The 19,876-nt window shown below is 41.5% G+C and overlaps 1 protein-coding gene and 1 long non-coding RNA gene across 2 annotated transcripts in view; one reads left to right on the top strand and one right to left on the bottom strand.

The window, feature by feature from the left end:
- Positions 1-9,397, bottom strand: part of FNDC3A (fibronectin type III domain containing 3A) — a 125,726-nt gene extending 116,329 nt beyond the window's left edge. The window contains exon 1 of the mRNA XM_014965979.1: positions 9,239-9,397. The gene's annotated coding sequence lies outside the window, so the exon portion shown is untranslated. The remainder of the gene's footprint in view (positions 1-9,238) is intronic.
- Positions 9,398-9,965: 568 nt separating this feature from the next.
- On the top strand, positions 9,966-13,166 carry LOC106902477. The gene is made up of 3 exons (XR_001414526.1): positions 9,966-11,414; positions 11,728-11,957; positions 12,749-13,166. It is a non-coding gene; the product is annotated as an uncharacterized LOC106902477 (long non-coding RNA).
- The last annotated feature ends 6,710 nt before the right edge of the window (positions 13,167-19,876 follow it).

Genomic DNA, 19,876 nt, shown 5'->3' with positions numbered 1-19,876 from the left:
TGCTTTAGAAAAGTGTTTCATGGAAAATTTGCTAAAACATTTTCCGACAGAAAAGGGAAGTGTTGTTTTTGTTTTTTTTATTAGAAGATAGATGTTCCCTGGAACATTTCTATATCACTAATTGGACAATCTCCTTTTAAATAAAATGAAACTGAAATGGCTATTCCCTTCAGTCCTATAGTTCTTAATACTGAAGTTGCAGATAGGCAATACAGGAAAATTAGAAAAAAGTATAGTTTCATAACAAAGTCTGGCATTCACTAGACACTATAAATCAAAATAGTTAAAAAAGAAGATATGCAAAATGTTTTAATAAACACCAGAACTCTCTATAGGAAACAAGAATCTACATCCTCTACCATAAATATGGAAATATTTCAATTGTAGCTCTCAAGCAGTGTCACAGACACTCACTGAACACAATTCTCAAAGTCGTCTGAGAAATGTGACACACATCTCTGTTCATACTATGTTACCACTGGGAGACAAATACTAAAAGCTGGAAAATGAATGCAATACTGTTATGAAGAAAATACTGATTGATAAGCAAGTGCAAGTTGCACTTGAACAGCCAAAACAAGTCCTGGATCCAACTCACTCCCAATAGTTCCTGCCTGTTCTTCTCAAAGCAAGAATGGCCAAGCCATGCAACAGCAGACCTTAGCATTGCGGAGTAAAGCATATTATAGTAAATCAATACTTACTTCAGGTTACCTTCATACTCCAGGTTGTGAACTGCAACGATTTAGGAGCAGTTTCAAATGCAGTTCACGTATTCATGTTATGGGTACTATAACCTATACAAGAATGCATAGTAGATAACTGGAAACACTCCAGCTGTTCAAGCTTAATGCATTTGCATTTATGAGCCAGCAGGTTTTGAATCTGAGCCAAAGAGGCTAAGCTCTTACTAGTAGCTGATGTAGCAAATTAAACTTTTGAAGGTGAAGACTACATAGAGAAGAACTAGACACTGATAAACTAGTCATCCAGAAAGGCACAATATGTTTATAGACACCTCATCTTGTCCAGCATGACCATTAAATGCCTGACTGTACATAACACCACCAGTGCAACAGAGACCATCTGAAAACACCACATTCTCATTTTAAATATTATAATTAGCTTCTTAAAACACCATCCACAGTCCTTGTCTGGATCAAGTACATATAACTTCAAGTTGTTGCATAAGAAGAATTCAGTACTTCTCAACTATTTGCCCCTCCCTCTTATACCTTCAAAGAAAAGAATCCTAAACTGGTTTTGTAACTTTTAGGAAGCGATATGTGCAACCATATCACAAATCAGAATTAATCTGTTCATTTTACTCAGAACTAATTTGATAGTGTGCAATTAAAAATCAGTGAGTAAACCGTCAGCACCTGGGTGCAAACTTACACCTAGTCTTTAGCAGGTACATCAATCTGATTCACCAATTCACACGTTGTTTGGGACCTACACTGTGGCCTCCTGTGTTTTACAGGAACAACCTCCTTTTAGATGCTCTTAGGAACCATCGTTCAAAGAGAAATGAGGAAAGTGACCTGCATAGCCTATTTTTTGCACCACTCCAATGCAATTCTGCTTAATTTATGCTGTGTTGATTTGAATCATGGGGCTGTGTTGTTTTACATTCTTGTTACTCAAGAACTTCCTTAAGTCCTGCTAGTTTTATACCAGCTAAATTAGGTTTTTCTAAGCTTCTGCCAGGACTGGATTTCCTTCAGTTTATTTTCTGAAAATCACATGGGTTCAAAAACAACTTGGCCTTTCCCCATTAACCATTACTCTTGCCTTCACTTCTGTTTAAGAACAAGCTTATTTTTTGAGAAAACAAGCAAATTCAATGCCAAGAATCAAGCTACTTCCTCATTTGATACTCCCTCTTTTCGGTAGCTATTGAGTAGCAAGGACAAATTTTCAAAATAATTTTTCATATGATTGCTTTAAGGTAAACTAAAAACATGGATATATTTTTATTAATGTGATGCAACTGGTCAGTGAGATAAATTTATTGCAGAGACAGCTGCCCGTGTTGGAGCTACAAAGAGTGCATGATTCAAGCAGAACAAGCAGCTTTTAAAGAACTCTTATGAAACAGCTTTTTCCTGCTCATTCCGAAAAATAAAAACTATGCTATCCAAATGCAAAATGACATAGGATCGATAGTGTTTTGAGGCATAATAAACACATTTGAAAGATGTTTTTTTACCAAGACTTCAAAAAGTCAGTTCTGCTAAATCATACCAGCCGCTCCCGCTTGCACCACTGCAAGCAACTGGTCAACAATATAGTGAATTAAACCAGAGGACAGATGTAGTTTAGATTAGTCTTATAAAAAAAATTGGTCAGTTTTAACATAAAGCAGTTGCCTGATAAATTTCACTTATGCAAATACACAAATGAACGCCAAGCACAGGAATAAGCAGAGGGGAACTGCTTCTTCCAGTGTCAATGCACAGTACTGATGAAGCTACTGACTACAGTAGTAAAAAAGGTCAAGAGACAGTCACCCTGGCAGGTGCTCCACTTCCCTAATATTGAACTTAGTCACAACAGTACTGAAGCAGTTACTTGCACACTATATTAAAAAAAATTAAAGCGGGGTAAGTCAAACAGTATCTCAAGCTGAATGCAACTCTTGAAAACTAAATATGCTAGTCATGCAAGAGCTCTCCAATGGAAGACACTCTGCAACTGCAGAAAGGAAAGACAGCAAAACAAGAGCAGGTTTCTCCCCTCTCCCAGGTTCCACCCCATCATCCAAAAGTTTTAGTCAGTTAAAACACCATGAGACCAACTAGTTTGATTGCCTAATCAAGTCAAGAGGACAAAGCTGCTCTCAGCTCCCTATTTTACATATGAAGTTGCAACACTGAAGAGTTGTCAATTCATTAACAAAAATAAAGCCACAAAATCTGAAATTAATCTGTTTGGAGCTGTGTTGCCATGATGTACACAATTAAATGTACTGGAGTACTTTTAAGATGTATTACTTGAACTATGGTCATTTACCCTCACCACTGAAAAGGCATCGAGCAGAATGTGCACGTGTACTAATAGTTATATGTGGGTAGGCAAGTTTTTAGCAAGCCTGAAGAAATTAAAACAAATTGCTTTTCAGCCGCATCTAAGTGATCATTGTCATCAGTCACTATTCACTTCCACAGCTTCTTCTAGTCCTCATCTCTCAGTATTTTGTTTCAACATCTACCTTCATACAAGACTAAATGGGTAAAGAAATAATTTTCTTCAAGTGTGGTCCTCTCCATTTACATTTTTAGTAGAGCCTATAAGATTTGCAGAGGCATGGTAACTCTTGTGGCTTATGATATTTACTCTTAATGTAGAAAGTCCCCTAACAGCCTATCAATTAGTGATAATAATTAGTGATAATAAATTGATAGACAATAACTATTAGTGAATAGTTAAAGTCAAGTTTCTCTCTCATCACCAAGACATTGCAAGTCACGAAAGTTTTTGCGTTGGACCTTCTTATCCATTCAATTTTTGTTTACAGATTAGTTTTCAGCTACATGTACATTTTTTGCACATCATTGCTACTTTATTTCCTACCACCATCTAAAACATGTTCCTCTGTCCCAAATTAAAACTAACCTAGTTGAGGTTCTGTTGCTTATGTCAGTTTCCTTTTGTCAAGTCATCCAGTTAAAAGAACATCAAACTCTGAACAACAAAACCCTGCAGTCTGAAAAACGGAACTCGGAGAAGGATTTATTTTGTAATCAAAGGAGTAAGACATGGTATTGAGTATACTACATGGTCAAGGGGAAGAGACAGCAGCTTGGTAGTAGCCAATGCTTGTAGGATCTTGTATAAGTAGAGCTTGGGCTTTGTTTACCATAGACATTGGATTTGTGCAGTCGGGAAACTCCCAACTTCCTTGTAAATAGAATTTACAAGGAAGTATTTACACTTGTGAACTACAGGGTTTTTTTACCCTATACTACACATAAAGTTCTAGGTTTGTCCATTTTCACCTCGTTATTCAAGATCAAAAGACATTAAGACCTGAGCTTCACAAAAAACCCAAAGCAATTCAAAAAGAACTGTCATGCAGAAGGTGAAGTTAACATTAGTGCACCACACATTGCTTTTCACTCCCAGTTACCGAACTGAGTCCATATCTGTCTCAGCATAAATCCTTTTAGACCTTGTTGGTCCTGCAGACAACTTCCAAGACTTTGATAAATAGTTTTTTCAAATCATAGAGTGCATTGGTTCAATTTTGTAAATTTTCGTAGTTGTGAAACAGTTTTTTCAACACTACATTACAGAAGCCCATACGTCGCCAGGAAGTAGAAAGACTTGTTTTAGTGCTTCTGGAAAGCAGAAGACACTTATCACATCTTACAAAGAAAGCGTTGTGCTTCTCTTTCACTAATGGATGATAAAAATGAGGTCTACCAGTTAAACTGGGATTAAAAACTCATAGGTATTTTCATTTTTGACAACTCTTTACGCCCAAAGTAAGTAAATACATAATAAGGTAAAACATTTTCCATTGCCTATAAACAAAGGGGTTTTGCAGCATTTCTTTTCAACTGTCCTAAATGTTTTGATATAAATCCAGAAGCAAAGCTGGGGGGAGGCACACTACAGGCATATTCATCACTCCTACTTAACTCCTGCAAACTGCTGTTGGGATGGTGTCTGGCACCCAAGATACTAAACTAAAAGAGAGGGCACCAGTGTTAACCTAGGTGATGCTTTGACTGTGGAACTGTATGACCAGAAGAGTGTCCAGGCATTCTGAAAAAGCAAAAACTTACATGTAGACGAAAATATGAATTCAGTTCAGCAAACTGGTAGATACACAGGTAGGTCTGCTGGGACTGAGACCAAAAAAATGTGCCTGCCTAGACATAAATGGTGAAAGTTTATTTGGAGCCATGAACATGAACATGTCCAGGCTAACTCAATTTGAGAGGTGCTGTGAAGACACCACCATGAATGCAGTGTTAATTTTTTAATAAAGGGTTTGGAAAACACAAGAGTATTCCAGTCCTGAGGTACTAAAACGATAAACAGAAAAGCATTCTAAACCAACACAGCCAAGAAGAGTAGTAGCACAGTCCTCTACACAGTTGTGCCATCAAAATGACAGTTTCTGCAGCACACATTCTATCCAAAACAGATGATTAATACACTCAAGAAAGAGTTCATGACCCAGCAGGTGAGTATAAAAAGACTTCTCATTATACAGGGTAGTCCAGCATCAAAACAACAGCTAAAAAAATCTATTTAATTATTGACAAAAGGGCATAGCAAATTCTATTTCCATTTTTTAAAGTCACCTAGGACAGCTTAGCAAAAAAGGCTGAATATTTTCACTGGTTACACGCTCAAGAGCACGTGAGCAGCTGGAACAGGACCAGATCTCTGGGGGGCGGATGGAACAACAACGACTTCAAAATATTTGTTCCATCTGAAACTAAATGTAAATTAATTGGAACAATTAAAGATGACAACTACAAGAAACATGTAATACTATTAAGTGTTACAGACACTTTCTAAACATCCCTCTACCCCATCAGCCCTACAAAATACAGACCCCAAGATGATAATCCAAAATATTACTGGACATAAACAAAACCACTAAACTTTATTAGCCTTTTTCTTAAACTTGTCTATCCATAGTGTTTTTCTGCTGGCATCAAGTGAACATCAGCATTAAGGAAGCTCAAAGTTTACTGTATATGGCAAAGAACGAGACAAAAAATGGTCACTTCTGTAGCTCAGGAAACATTGGCCCCACGAGCAAAATAAACATTGTTTGTGTTTGCTGAACAGAAAAAGCAGCAATGTACTCGTTCCAAACTATTATCGCTTTCCTGAGATACAGACAGTATCTTTTAGTTAAACTAAAGAGTTGACGGTCCAAGTCAAATCTATTTTTACTAGATCTGGTCCTACAGGAAAAGCAATGCCTCATGATTCAACGCATGCACTATAAACTGCAGCCAAGTTGAATTTTGCTACAAATTGCCTGGGAATTTCCCCAAGCCAAGTCTTAAAGACATGGATGATAAAACATAGAAGTGTTATTGACAGATACAACAGAGAGAATCCAATTCATATTTTAGATTACAGAAATGCACCGATGAAACACAACATGTTACCTGTAGACATTTTAGCAGAGATTGAACTAGAAATCCTCCAAAAGTTAGAAGCTGGAAGTCATAAAAAGGTACAGAGTTGCTTGATGCTGGAGAAAGACAACAATTCCTCAGGTTCCAGGAGGCACTGACAATGAACATCAATGCTTGCAGACAACAACACTGACTGGGAAGCGGGCCTGCTGCCTCACAAAAGCTGTCTTCTGTAGTGTCTGTGCATGAACAAGACTGCATCTTTGCCAGTTCCCTCCACCCACCCAAAAAAAGGTGACTGGGCTAGGTTATAGGATTTGCCACCTTGACAGAGGTATCAATAGACAATCAGAACACCAGCACTTAACGCTTTCCAAGCATTCAATAGTTCTAGAGATCAACACATTTACAATAACATACAATATTTCAGAAGTGACCTGCCAACAAGGTAAATTAGCGTGTTGCCTAAAGCATCTAGAAGTTAAAAACATTTAAGAGAAAGTAACGACGAAGATGAAAAATTGTACCTCTCCTGAAGTTAGGCTTTAAGGGTTTTGCTTCCCAGTAAATCCCAAGACAGAACATTGCAGTAGCATGTTCAGTTAAGTAGTTAAAGTTGCAATAACAATTATGAAGGATCTCTTTGAGATAGAGCCAAAATGATCATCAGCATAACACTGAGTTAGCTGATAGAGGTCCAAATTTGAGTAAAATAAAATGGCCACAAGGCAAAGAATAAACAAAAGCATCCCAAGATCCACAGGACTCACAGCCCAAAGCAAATGAGTTATTAGTCTGAATCATAATTCAAGTTTCTGCAATTCCATTACATTATTGCCTATAAAAATCAAAAGCTTTTGACTTTTAAGTTCACAGCTAGTAGAAACCCCAACTTGAAAAAGGTAGAAATGCCACTAATGGACTGAAGGCAGATAACCTAAGCGTTGTGTGTAATGACCTGAGCCTCACATAGCTCATACACCTAGAGCTTGTCATACCACAGAAAGCCTCAGAAGATCTCCATCTGCCCTGAAAAACCCGAGACACTCATCTAATTCTGTTTTAACATTATAATCTACAGTAGTCAGCCTGTGACTCTGCTGAAAGCAGATTGCTCTCCTCCTGACCGAGTGACATAAGCAACTGATCACCGAGCCCTGGCCCTTCTGAGAACAAGGATCTGCGTCTCTCCTAACTAAGCATGCATCTGCCATAATCAGTGTTTGATGCTCCAACGTAACCAATTCAGCACGTCAGTTCCCCCCCACACCGAAAGTCACCAGAAAAAACATGCTGGTGTAGTTTGCCGAAACAAGTCACAGATTCAATCCCTATGGGTCAAGATGACTTGCTTACATTCTGTATACACACACAGACTAAATCTAGAACTAGATGTTGTGTTTGCAAACTTGACCAGCACCCTTCCTGGTCCCACATGCTTGGTAGGAACACCAGCTATTAAGAACTCTATCCCACGTGCAACATTGAGCACTATAGATACTGAGATATTTCCAACTTTGACATATGTGCACGGCCCTCTCCCTACCTGAAAGCTTGCTACTTCCCCATTCATCATGTGATTAAATTTCATAATTATTTAGGACCATTTCCTAAAAAAAAAAAAAGCAGAAAAAATTTAACTGATTCTACTTTCTGATTTTTAAGGACTGCTGAGTTGCTGTGATTCATACTATTTCATGATATAGAACATAAACACATCTATGGATGCAGATTCACATCATGGCTACAGTTAAATTTCTTGCTGTGTAAAGCAGAAAGTTACCCATTGCCATAACAACCAAACAGCTTCTTCTAAGCTCAAAGCTTAGAAGCTATAGGTCCCAGTCCTGCTAAGATAGAAGCTACCGTGCACTGAGCAGCAAACAAATAAGAGATTTGAAGTCTTCATGATAACTTAAGACATTCACAACTAGGTAGATATTTGATCAAATGCAGACTCAAATTCTAAAACCAAAGAACATTTCAGAGAAATTACTTAATGACGTGAAATGTTCTGGAGTAACACCTGAAATCCAAGGTAGCTAATAAATTTCCTTTGACAAGGTTATACAAATTACCAGCACGTCTTGATATGCCACTCATAAAGCATGATTTGCTCCTACCAAACATGTTTTCCCTTGTTTCTGCTGCTTATTTTCTTTACTCCGCACAATAAAAATGAGCTGAAAAGTTTCATTTTTGCTTCTGGTTGGTTTCACTTTCTAGCTGTCTGGAAGCAACAGAAAGTTTCTGTTTAAAACCAATCTTGGCTAATACTCAGGAAAGGAGGAATAGGGCGTGAATCTCGCTTGAAAGAATGCCTCTGCTTAGCACTCGGCAAGACGATGGTAGTGTTTTCAGGAAGATTTTTACATCTACGTACAGAAACAGACGCTCAATCCCTTTAGCTAGGAGTTCCGAGGGAACCTTCCCGGCTTAGCAGTAGCACAACAACAACAGCAGCAGCAATAATAAAGAAAGAGGTGTTGAAAACCACCACTTCCTTCTCCTCCTCCCCGCCTGTCACAGCCGGCTCTCAGCTGTTCGGGTCGCGCTTCGCATCTGCTTCTTTCTCCTCCCCGAACAACCGCCCTCCTCCTCCTCCTCCTTCTCCCGCGGCAGCCGCCCAGCAGCCCTGCCCCGGGGAGCCCCCCTGACAGCGGGAGGATCCCCACACACACACCCCCCAGCCCCGGCCGGGAGAGGCACCTCCGAGCGGCGGCGAAGGAAGCCCGTGAAGGAAAATAGAAAGTTTCTCCAGCGGGGTTTCGGGGTTCCCCGGCCCCTCCTCGGGCAGATGGGGGGCACCGCTGTCTCCTCAGGGGCCCGGCACCGCGGGCAGGTAGAGGGGCTGCCCCCGTCCCCTCGCACCCCTCTCCCCGCCCTGCTGAGGGGAAAGAACGGGGTGGGGGGTACGGCTTGCCACCCCGCCTCCGGGCGGCCAGCGAGCCTACTCACCGCCATGGCCCCGCCGGCTCTCCCGGCTAACGGTTCGGTCTCCGGCACCGGCGGGCAGCGGCACCAGGGCGGGGAGCGGAGGGGAGTTCCCCGATGGCGCAGCTCGGGCAGGGGCGGCGCCGCGCCGGCCGCTTTCCCCCACCCCTTTACCCGCCCACTCGAGGTACCTGCGCTTCGGCCGCCGCCGCTCCGCCGCCTTCTCCTCCCTTCCCCGCACCTGTCACTGCCTCCCGCGGCCGCCGCCACCGCTGCTGCTGCTGCTGCTGCCGCCACCTTCGCCTCGTCGCCTCAGCGCTCCTCGCAGCCTCGCCCGCCGCCGCGCGGCCGCCATCTTTGTGGAGGGGCTGGGAGGGGCCGCGAGGGGGCAGTTGAGTCCGGCGCGCAGTGCGCCTGCGCGGAAGGCGCTCTCTGGGAGGGAGGGGGCGTCGGTTGGAGGGAAGGGCGGGGTCAGGGCTAGGGGCGGGGCTGAGGGGGGCGGGGCCTGCAGGGAGGGCGGGGCTGTGTCTGTGGGGCGGGGAGAGGTGTGGGGCGGAGGGAGGTGTGGGGCTGGGGCCTTGGGCCTGGGGCCTTGGAACTGGCTTTGGGCTGGAGCTTGACCCTGGCCCTGGGCTGGGCTTTGGCTTGGAGCTCGACCTTCACCTTGGCTCTGGTGCCTGAGCCTGGCCCTGGTCTTAGATCTGAGCTGGGCTTTGGCCTGGGGCTCAATCTTGGCCTTGGCCTTGGTGACTGAGCCTGACTTTGGCTGGGGGCTAGGCTGGGGACCTGGCCCAGGGCGGGGCCTGCAGGGAGGGCGGGGCTGTGTCTGTGGGGCGGGGAGAGGTGTGGGGCGGAGGGAGGTGTGGGGCTGGGGCCTTGGGCCTGGGGCCTTGGAACTGGCTTTGGGCTGGAGCTTGACCCTGGCCCTGGGCTGGGCTTTGGCTTGGAGCTCGACCTTCACCTTGGCTCTGGTGCCTGAGCCTGGCCCTGGTCTTAGATCTGAGCTGGGCTTTGGCCTGGGGCTCAATCTTGGCCTTGGCCTTGGTGACTGAGCCTGACTTTGGCTGGGGGCTAGGCTGGGGACCTGGCCCAGGCTGGGCCCTTGCTGGGCAGAGTGAAAGGTAAGGAAGGGCTGCCCCTTCCCTATGTGCTGAGGCAGCCGTTGGCACAGCTAAAGTCAAAGGCCAAGCAGAGCCTCAGTGTCTATGAGCACCACAGGTGTTCCCCACCCAGTGCCCAGGCTCATGGCGTCCAACATCAGAGGGCAAAGGGGAAGAAATGAGCTTTTCCAGGCACTTAGCAGGGAAGAACTATCATCTCTCAACACCTGCAATGTTCAGCTGATGTCCTGAATGCTAATTTGTGATTATCCTTTGCTTAATGTTTGTCCTTTCAACCGTTATGGATTGAAATGATTTTACTACAATGTTTGGCTTAATGACCTTCTGCAGCAGTGGACTGAACAGAATGAAATGTTTCATAAAGTGATTTTGTTAATTTGCCTTTAAGTTCTCTGCTATTAAGTCAATAAGTTGCTATCTCTCTTGCATTTCAGCCGTGTTCATATCATTTTTATAGCTTAACGGTGGGCCGAAGGTAGCTCCTATCAACAAAGGATGCACCAACTGATATTTTGCCATTTTGGTTGCTCACCGTAGTCCCCCTTGCCAAAACTCAGGTGTTCACTGGTAATGTCCTAGACTATGGTATGTCAGATCTCAAAAACTAGAGAGACTTGGGCCCGATCAATATTTGGATGAGCTACCTCGTTAGGTACTGCGGAAAGTGCTGCTGGTGATTCATTCAGTGGCATTCATCTGTCTATGAGTCAGGGCTGAACAAATGCCACTGCACAGCATTGGTGGCATTATCCGGGGGCATAAAACTGGAGATCTGTGCCAATTGCAGCTGTTAGGAGATCACTGATTTTCTTACCTTACTTCAGTTTTAATATGGGTTTCCAGAACTAGCCAACAGTTTTGGTGGAATACAGCAAAGGGTTTCCACAGTTGCTTTTGTCAGGCACCGCTCTTTAATGGTGGTGGGGCCAGGAACAGCAGCAGCGATGGTGGCCATGGGCATTGCTGTAGGCAGCCACAGATGCTGGCTTTGTGTCAGACCATATGGTTTTGAATTGGTGCATGCAGCACTGATTGTACGTGCCCCACTGCCTTGAGAGCCCTGGGAGAGAGCATCCCTCATGCCTGCTCCATGCTTCCCAGGGGTGCTGCTCCCTCATGTCCCTTGCAGGTGAAATTAAGAAATCTGTGCAATGTTTTGAGTGTATGGGTGCAGACATACAGCTGGAACAAGGGAAAGCTGAGAGTGTTTTGGACTCTTCTCCCTATCCAGACACTGGTCCTAGTGGTACGTAAGTCTGCTTTGCATGACACAATCATCTGTCTCCTTCCTTTCTTTTTAGGTCATATATATATAAATAAGTGTATATAAAATTCCATTTTCTGCTGGAAGACCAATTAAAGACACCTGAAAACCATTCCAAGTAAAGTGGGTGGAAGGCAAGGGAGAACCTTATCTCTTTTTAGGGATTCATGCATAAATGGATTTTTCTAAAACAAAACTAAATTAGATTGGGATTATTTATGAGTCCAAATTGTCTATACAGATCTCAGCTGCTTCTAGATGATTAACCAAATGCTCTTGCTTTCATCCATTGCAGAACTTCCTGGGAGGACCCATGGAGACAGAATTTATTTACTGTATCATACCAGATATACATCCAAGTGCTAATGATGAACATTTACAAAATTGATGTTGTAGCTAAAGCCAATAGAGAAGAGGAGATATATTCATCAGGGAAACGTTTTCAAAAGTACCCTCTTAAGATACAGTTTTGACTCTATAGTATTGCACCCCTTCTGTGGCTCTCATTTCTTCAGTCAAATAAAGGTACTGTATCGGTGTTATAACAGTAATTATTTCATGTTTCCATTAATTTGTATTTACTCAGCAAAGTACGTAGAAATATAGCACCTGGGATCAGAACTGGGCAACTCTAGCTAATTTTGAAATTTACGTCACTTGATCCAGTTCTCCAGTTCTCTCCATCCTTGCAGGAAAGGGGGAGAGCCTCCACTTCTAAAGTTAAAATAATGTGGCTTAAGTTGGAGGGTTCAACAAGTCTTCTACACACAGTGCCCCCCTCCATAGCGAGTGACCTGTCTTTACACCCCCAGCTGAATTTGTGTGTCACCTGTGTCAGAAGGGAGAAAGGTGACCACTCTTGGTAGTGGCAGCTCTGCTGTTGTCACGTGGAGCTCCTCGAGCCTGTAAAAGCACTGGTTGCCAAATGCAGATCAGCAGACCTGCAGTCAAGCTTTACGACGTCTTGTGTGCCACCAGGTTTATCATCCAAACTTCAGTTGAAAACTCTAATAGGAACATTTACCGTGGTCTCATTGACCAGAAGGGCAGCAGGTTGGATTGTGAACTGTGCAAGCCAGGAGATCGGTAGCACTGCTGTCTTCTGCCAGACAAGTAGAGTGTGTGTAATACAGAACAATTAAAGTACAGCCAGTGTTTATTTTCTAAAACAGGTAACTAATGCATGAATACAGCTCCCCTGAAATAAACAAGCTATAAGATGATGGAGTGAGTGAGGTTTAATTTTGATGTATTGGTAAAAAATTGCTGAAAGCTCAATTATCACAAAATTGAGTGATTCCTTTGTTTCATCTTAGGCATACTGCATCTTCACCTGAGCTGCATAACACTCACTGTGTTTGTCCGAATAGCTTTCAAAGAGGCTGCTGAAGAGTATAAATTATTTGCTGGTTTCTGATTTGCATGAAAGGATTTGAACTGTAAAAATCCCACTTTAATATCAGAATGATGTATCAAAATCAAAGTTTGATTAATGCTGGGCATGATTCATTTCAATGGTAAAATACATGTTTGTGGGAGAAAAGAAGTCTGAGATTTAATGGATATGATCAGCTGTGTTTTCACATAATTTGGCAAACTAGTAGAATTCAAAACACATTGAGCAATGGCATATAATAACATGTTTATCTTGTCTATAACTGGTGTTTGACACTTGTTAAAGAATAAATATTGTATGATATATTTTAGCATACCTTTGTCAAAATGCTGATGGACACCTTAAATAGACACAAATCCACAACTCTTTGGCTTCTTTACCTGCTTTTCAGGACATGGATGATGAAGTAAGTCATTCTCTGACAGGATTAAACCAGCTGAAATTTTAGAATGATGGTACCAAAATGAATATGAGGATTAAATAGATGAAAATGCTAATCCAGTCAGAGAGAACAAAATTCAACAATTCAACTGCTGCCTTAGAGAAGTAACACTAACACAGTATGAAGAATTTGGGGGGAGTTGCAGTTTGTTAAATTCAGAGGATAGCTGGAAGTTGCCTTTTCACTGCTTACTGATTCCTCTCACTTTCTGGAAGAAATTCCACTGATTTCAATGGGATTACTTACAGAATCAGATATTACTTAACAAGAACAGGCATGGCAGATTGTTCGCTTAAGAAGTTCAGGTGCTAAATCAAACCAAACTCTTATGAGAAAAAATTAATTAGTCAAAAATTTTCAAACTTGCTTCCAAAATTTAGGCTTTGAAAACATTAGCTGGAGCCTGGCTGACAGAGCATTCTAATTGTGTGGCATTTAGTTTCTAATATGTTTATTTGCCAAATGGAATGTCAGGGATTACATGCACAGGAAGAGGAATTACATGGTTTAGACCCCAAGTTCATTTATCTTACTTTTTTAAATGGAAATATATGCATATATGGCACAAGACTACTTGATATCATATTACTTCTAAATCTCAAGTCAAGAACCCTACATACAAATGGGGAAAAGTTCCAGACAATCGTGTTCACCTTGGCATTCTCGAAACTGATCATTTTGTACTTTGTAAATCTTTATTTGTGGAAATCAGCCACTAGTTGAACAGTGATTTCCCCATCATGAATTAAAGCTATGATTTCATATTATCTACTGCCTTGAAACGATACTTAAAGCAGGGGTTGTAGACACCAACAAAGCAGTATTTATTGACCTCATCACTTTTAAAAAAATGCTGATGTTTGTTTTGGCTTTGTGAGCTGAGATATTTCTGAACTGTCTTTAGTGATCTCCTAGTTAACAGTTGGCTTGCTGTAGATAAAGCTGAATAATCAGTCAGCCCGGTTGTAATCAAAATGTTTACCAGAAGCATACTTTGAATTTGGGCTTCCTGCTTGGAGTTGGTTTGAAATAATTTTGTAGCCTTCCTTTTTAAATCGTGGTGAAAAGTTAGGTGTTAAACGATCAATTGTATGGAAACAGAAAGACTTACAAAACTCATGTGTGGAATTTAAGTGGCTAGGTTACCAGTACATGCTAATTTAGAAGATTTTTCCTTCTTGAATATTCAGGAATTTCATACCCCAGTTTAGATTTTTCTAGATTTGCTGTCAGGATAAATGGTAGTTTTCATCTGATCGATCCCTTGAGCGTCAGGTGTGAATTGTCTGGAAGGTTGGCTTTCTTTTGGTGAAAGAGCTGTATCTGGCAGGGTTTAGGGTGGGCTGACTGTGTTTAGGACTTTTTGACTGAGTCAAGCAGCAAGAAAGTTACCTTTCCCATTTGAGCAGCTCTGCCTCTAACTTGAGGAGTTTTGAGAAATACAAGATTTCCATTATCTCATCCTGAAATGCTGGGTTTGGGGTTTCTGCTGTGACTCTTTTTTTCCAGCCCTTTGAAATACCAGGCTCATGTTGTGCTTGCAAACAAAGAAGTTGAAGAAAGTTTTCATCAACCTCTTCACATAAGGGTGTATTTCAAGCTTGTTCAGTAAAAAGGCCTCGCAGTGCAAGTCCTTGTCTGGCAAGATAACAGCCTGAGTTCAATGTGCTTGTGGAATACTAATTAGTCTCTCCATTCACATTTTCCTGGTTTCTTTTTTTGTTTTTCCCCAAGAAGATTGAATATTTTGCATGTCGCCAAAATTCTCTGTGGTTTTCTGCAAGAATTTAACTGCTTCATGGTGGCTTGGAGAAAGCTGGTTCCTCTCATATTTATTTCAAGTCTTTTTCTTCCAAATGAAGTATCCAGAAGGTGTGAAAGCATCATCTGTATGTTTAGACAAGTACTGTTTGCACCTAAAAACTCTGTGACAGTGGAAATCAAGTATACTTCACTAGCTTCAGAATAATGGAGCCATTGAAAAAATCTTCAAACCAAGGATGAGCACAAAGAACAGTCTTGTTTCTGAAGTTCTGTGCAAGGAAAAAGCTCGAGTCATGGTTGATGAGGTGTCTCAGAAATGTTAACAGTGTCAAGCAACTGGCAATTGGTTCCTGTGGCAGGAAATAGCAAAGGCAGCTCAGTGCTACAAGCAGTAGAAGCTGGCCTTATTGTTGTTGGAATTGTAGTTTCCTCCTTTTTAATCATCATGTGTTGTAAGTGAATTTATTTTTGCCCCTGGAGAATACGTATTTTGCTTTTGTGTGGTTACTGCTCATTTGGTAGGAATGGCACTGGGTAATGTACACACAACTCTTGGGAAAACTGAAATATTTGGCTGGTCACTTGGTTTATGCAATCGAATTTGCTGCAGAAAGGTTTGGAGCACAGAAGGATGAAGAAGGGGAATAGCCTATACCATGAGGGGCTGTTGAAAACAAAGACACCACCTCTGGCTTTGGAGTCTCTGAGCCACAAATTGGAAAATATTGGGGAGAAGTATTACTGCGCATTTGTCAATTGCATTGCTGTTGGCCATTGCTGGAGACAGGATGCTGGGATTTTACAAAGAACTGCTCTTTGGTCTGACCCACTATGCCTGTTTTCATCAACATCTGCTTTTATATTTTGTCTATGAAAAAAAAAAAGTAACAAAGAATAGGCTTAAAGAAATTAAATTGTGTTGTGTTAGTCTGGAAAGTAAAACTACCCCTTTGAAATCAAAGGCACCAGCCAAGGTTTTGTCCAGTTCTGTATGTGGATATAGTTGGTGATGAACATTAGTCTATGTAAGGCATAAGCAGAAAACATAAGTACCTGCTTTGGTCTTAGATTCTTGCCAGGGAAAATTGCTCAATTAAATGAAATCCTTTTGTTTTCCTTGAAGCATCTCTTTGGTTCTAGCTGATTCTGTTTTAACACTGAAAACTATTTAATTCTGCTTTATATTTCTTCCAAGGAACTTGTAGTCTTTTGACACACTTCAAACAGGAACAGTAGTAGGTAGTTAAACCTTATGTGTGGCTGATTCTGAATACTACTGCAGATACTTCTCTGCAACCCGGGAGACTCAACTCCACTGACTATAGAAGTGAGCAGCTTCTGTTTATTTTTGCATGTTCCTACAAACAAATATACAACTGACAAATGTTCCCTGACGGAGTATTAAAAATAAGTAACAAAAAGGAATAAAAATAAATAGTCTGAACTTTTATTTGATATCTTTTAACTCGAAGTGTTCTTTGAATCCAAGCAATGGGTATGTTCAGTGATCATAACTCGAGCAGATTTCTTGTGTGCTGACCTCCCAAATGATAGCAGCCTTGCATTTCTTGAAGGGACCTATCTTTGGAAATGAGGGTCCCACAGTTTGAAATGTTGCTGATGGCTTGAAAAGAGAAAATTTTATTTCTTCTGCACAGTTTTTGCCCTTCTAGGAGTCACTCCCTGTTTGTCCCAGGGTAGAAAGGCTCCAGCAAGTGAGAAGAGTCAGAGGGACATTATGTAGTCAGCATGGCCCTTTTGCCTCAGTAGACAGCCCTTAAGCTCTGTGTCATGCTGGGAAGTTCCATCGCTGTTTCACCCTGGATTGTACAAGAAATACCTGTCCATGTTTGCAGATGAGATTCTCTTTTGGAAAGATGAAATCAGGGATGTAGCGGAGCTCTCTGTGGGCAAAGCTGTGGTTTGAAACCTTTGGCTGAGAAATAGGCATCAAACCCACAAGAAACAGTAATTATCTTTTACACATTTTCTTCATGACTGTTTTCTTTCTGTGGTAAGTACTTCAATGTTCTGAGCATTTATTAAAATAATAAATAGGAACTTCAGAACTATGGGAACTTCATCATTATTATAATGCTTCTTACGTATTTCTCTCCCTGTCCGTAATTTTTACATTTAAGTTTTAAGTGTAAATCTGTGTTCTTCATACCAGTAACTGATGTGGAGCACCAATGTCACACTTAAAATGAAAAAAAATGATAGTTTGCTTCAGACCTCTTTTCATGTAGTGTTTTGGGTGTTCATCTTGCTGAGGGTATTAAAGCGTGGTCCTTACTACAGAAACATTATTCTTGAGTGAGCAATTTGTTTCATGCAAAATTTGAGATGTCTGGGTCTGGGGAAATATTAATTTTGGGTGTCCTGGTAAAAGGCACAAGATTTATGTGTTTTTTCCCCGTTTCAGATTCTAGTCACAGTGTGGCCTGTCATCGAAGACTTGGTTAACTCTTTCTCCTCTTTTCTTCCACGATATTGTGTCTTCAGTCTTAGATCAGTCACAGATCCTTCCATTTTGGTATAATTTTTTGTACCTTTAGTAGTTTAGTCACTATTCTTATGTTTTATTTTCAGTGCGGTGCATCCCACCTCATTTTTTTTTTCCTAGTCCATGTTTTTTTCTTCCCTCTGACTTAAAATGAGAATGGATAAAGACCAAGTCTGCTCAGCTTGGCTAGTGTCAGACATAGAAGCCTTAAAATCTTTCTTTCCACTGGCACTTACTGACTGAAGATACAGAATGATGCAATGTATAAATCTTTTTTTGTTGCCTTCTGTATATCTGCAGGGATTCAGCTCCTCTGGGACTTTTACTTGTTCCACTCTCCAACTTAAGATTATTTTCTTTAATTTCTTTCTGCTGCTGCCACAATGGCATGTTCATTAATCACTCCAACCCAAGGTGCTTGAAAGAAATCGTCTTTATCTGGTGACACAGTTCCAGCAGCTTTTGCCTCACAGAACATGTACGTTTACAGAGCTCCTTCCCTGGATATTTTTGTGTGTCTGGAGAGAGAGCCCACTGAAAGGTATAACCGACTGCTACAGGGAGAACAGTTTGGCTGCAAGATAAGGAAAGCAGTCTAGACAGATCTATCTCAGCACACGGGATAAGATTATTTTGCCTATCTAAAGTTATGTTCCAACCATTTAATGCATGTTTATATTTGTAGTGATGACATCCTATTTCTTCAAGGATTTTTATGAGAAGCAATCAGACTCCTCCAGCCTCACAACCTCCTACAAATCATGGTTTGTTTGGGATTTTAGGTCTTTTTCTCAGGGCTGCCGGCCTTGCTGAAGACATTTTATTACAGGGGAGGAAGAATTTCCATATTCCCACTAAAGAATTTTAATGTGAAATAGCTGAAGAATTTATATTTATTCTAGTATCAGGTGTTTTGACGTTTCAGCCTGCAGGGGCATTTGATGCAGGGCGTGTGTCGAGAAAATGTGGGCCTACGTCAGGAATGCTAAAGGCTAAAGTGGACCATGTAATGATACTACCTTGTTAGAGAATCAGTCAGTGTCTCTCCTGGGATAGATTTGTTCATACCATGAGAGTAACCCCCAGATACCCACAAGACTAGGCTTGTGGGCTGTTAGATAGAGAACTTGCAATATAGTCTTACACACACCTCTTAGACTGCTGTTTTTCTCTTTTCCAGGCACAGGCACATTTCTCTTGCCTGCAGACAGTCTGCCAAGGAGTCTTATGTTAGTGGAAGGGGAGACTATGTCCAGCAGCATTTTAGAAAACGTTGTTGGAAAGTGATATAGCTGGAGTCGCCACATTGAACTCTGGTCATCTCTGAAACAAGAATACAGCAGAAAAAGGTTTAGAGGAAGCAATAAAAATAGGCTGCTGTGTGAGGCAGAGACAGAAAGGTCAGGCTACTAGATGCTGTGAAGAAACAAACAAGAGATGATAGACTAGGTATATGCAAAATTTTCCTCAGGTTCTGCAAAAGCATGAGCTCAAGGAAATTCCCAGTGAGGTTAAAATGGCAATACACCTCAAACTGATTAAATGTGTCTCTCCAAAAAGCACACAGGCTTTCAGAACTCATTACTGAGGCAAAAGTTTTAGGAGGAGTCAAATAAGAATTTTGGCTGCTACCTTAAATAGAAAATAATGTGGAAGAGGTTATAAAACTTCGTGTTCCAGGATGAAAGTCAGACACTTCCTACTTAGGGTCAGGAAGACACTTCCCCTGGAAATACACTATTAAGGATTGTCCATTACAGGATTTTTTATCTTTATATCATAGTCCAGATACTGTCAGTGACAGTGTTTCCCCAGATGAACCACTGTTTGGTACCTGCTGGTCTATTCTGTTCTAAATTTAAACTCCCTTTTCAGATGTCTCGGTCCATGCTGCCTTAAAATTATTAATTTTTCTTTGTCATAGACGAGCATAAGAAGAGGAAATAGTTTCCCTGCCGATCTGAATATGTATCTACTAACTTGTTGAATTAGAGTTGCGTGTGTGGAGGAGACAGTTTTCTGGTAGTTTCTTTTCTCTAAAATACTGCAGGCTAAATTCTTCCTATCCTGGGCAACAAAAGCCAAATTGAAGCAACGGTCCCTAATTTAGTTCCAGTGTATTTGTACACTGAGAGCAATAAAACACTCCTACATTTTTTGCTATGGCACTTATCGTGAGTGAGCAAGCTGCTAGTTAATGGTACTGGCGTTACTGACTCACCTTCCTGTCCGCCCTGACTTGGGGAGATAGAAAGTGGATGGGACATTGTCAGAATGGACAACTGCAAGCGAAAGCCTCCTGATAACCCACGAACGGGGCATCGAGAAGTCATCAG

Source organism: Calidris pugnax, unplaced genomic scaffold, assembly GCF_001431845.1.
Source record: "Calidris pugnax isolate Ruff unplaced genomic scaffold, ASM143184v1 scaffold20, whole genome shotgun sequence".
NCBI lineage: Eukaryota > Metazoa > Chordata > Aves > Charadriiformes > Scolopacidae > Calidris > Calidris pugnax.
This window is presented reverse-complemented; position numbering and strand designations above follow the sequence as displayed.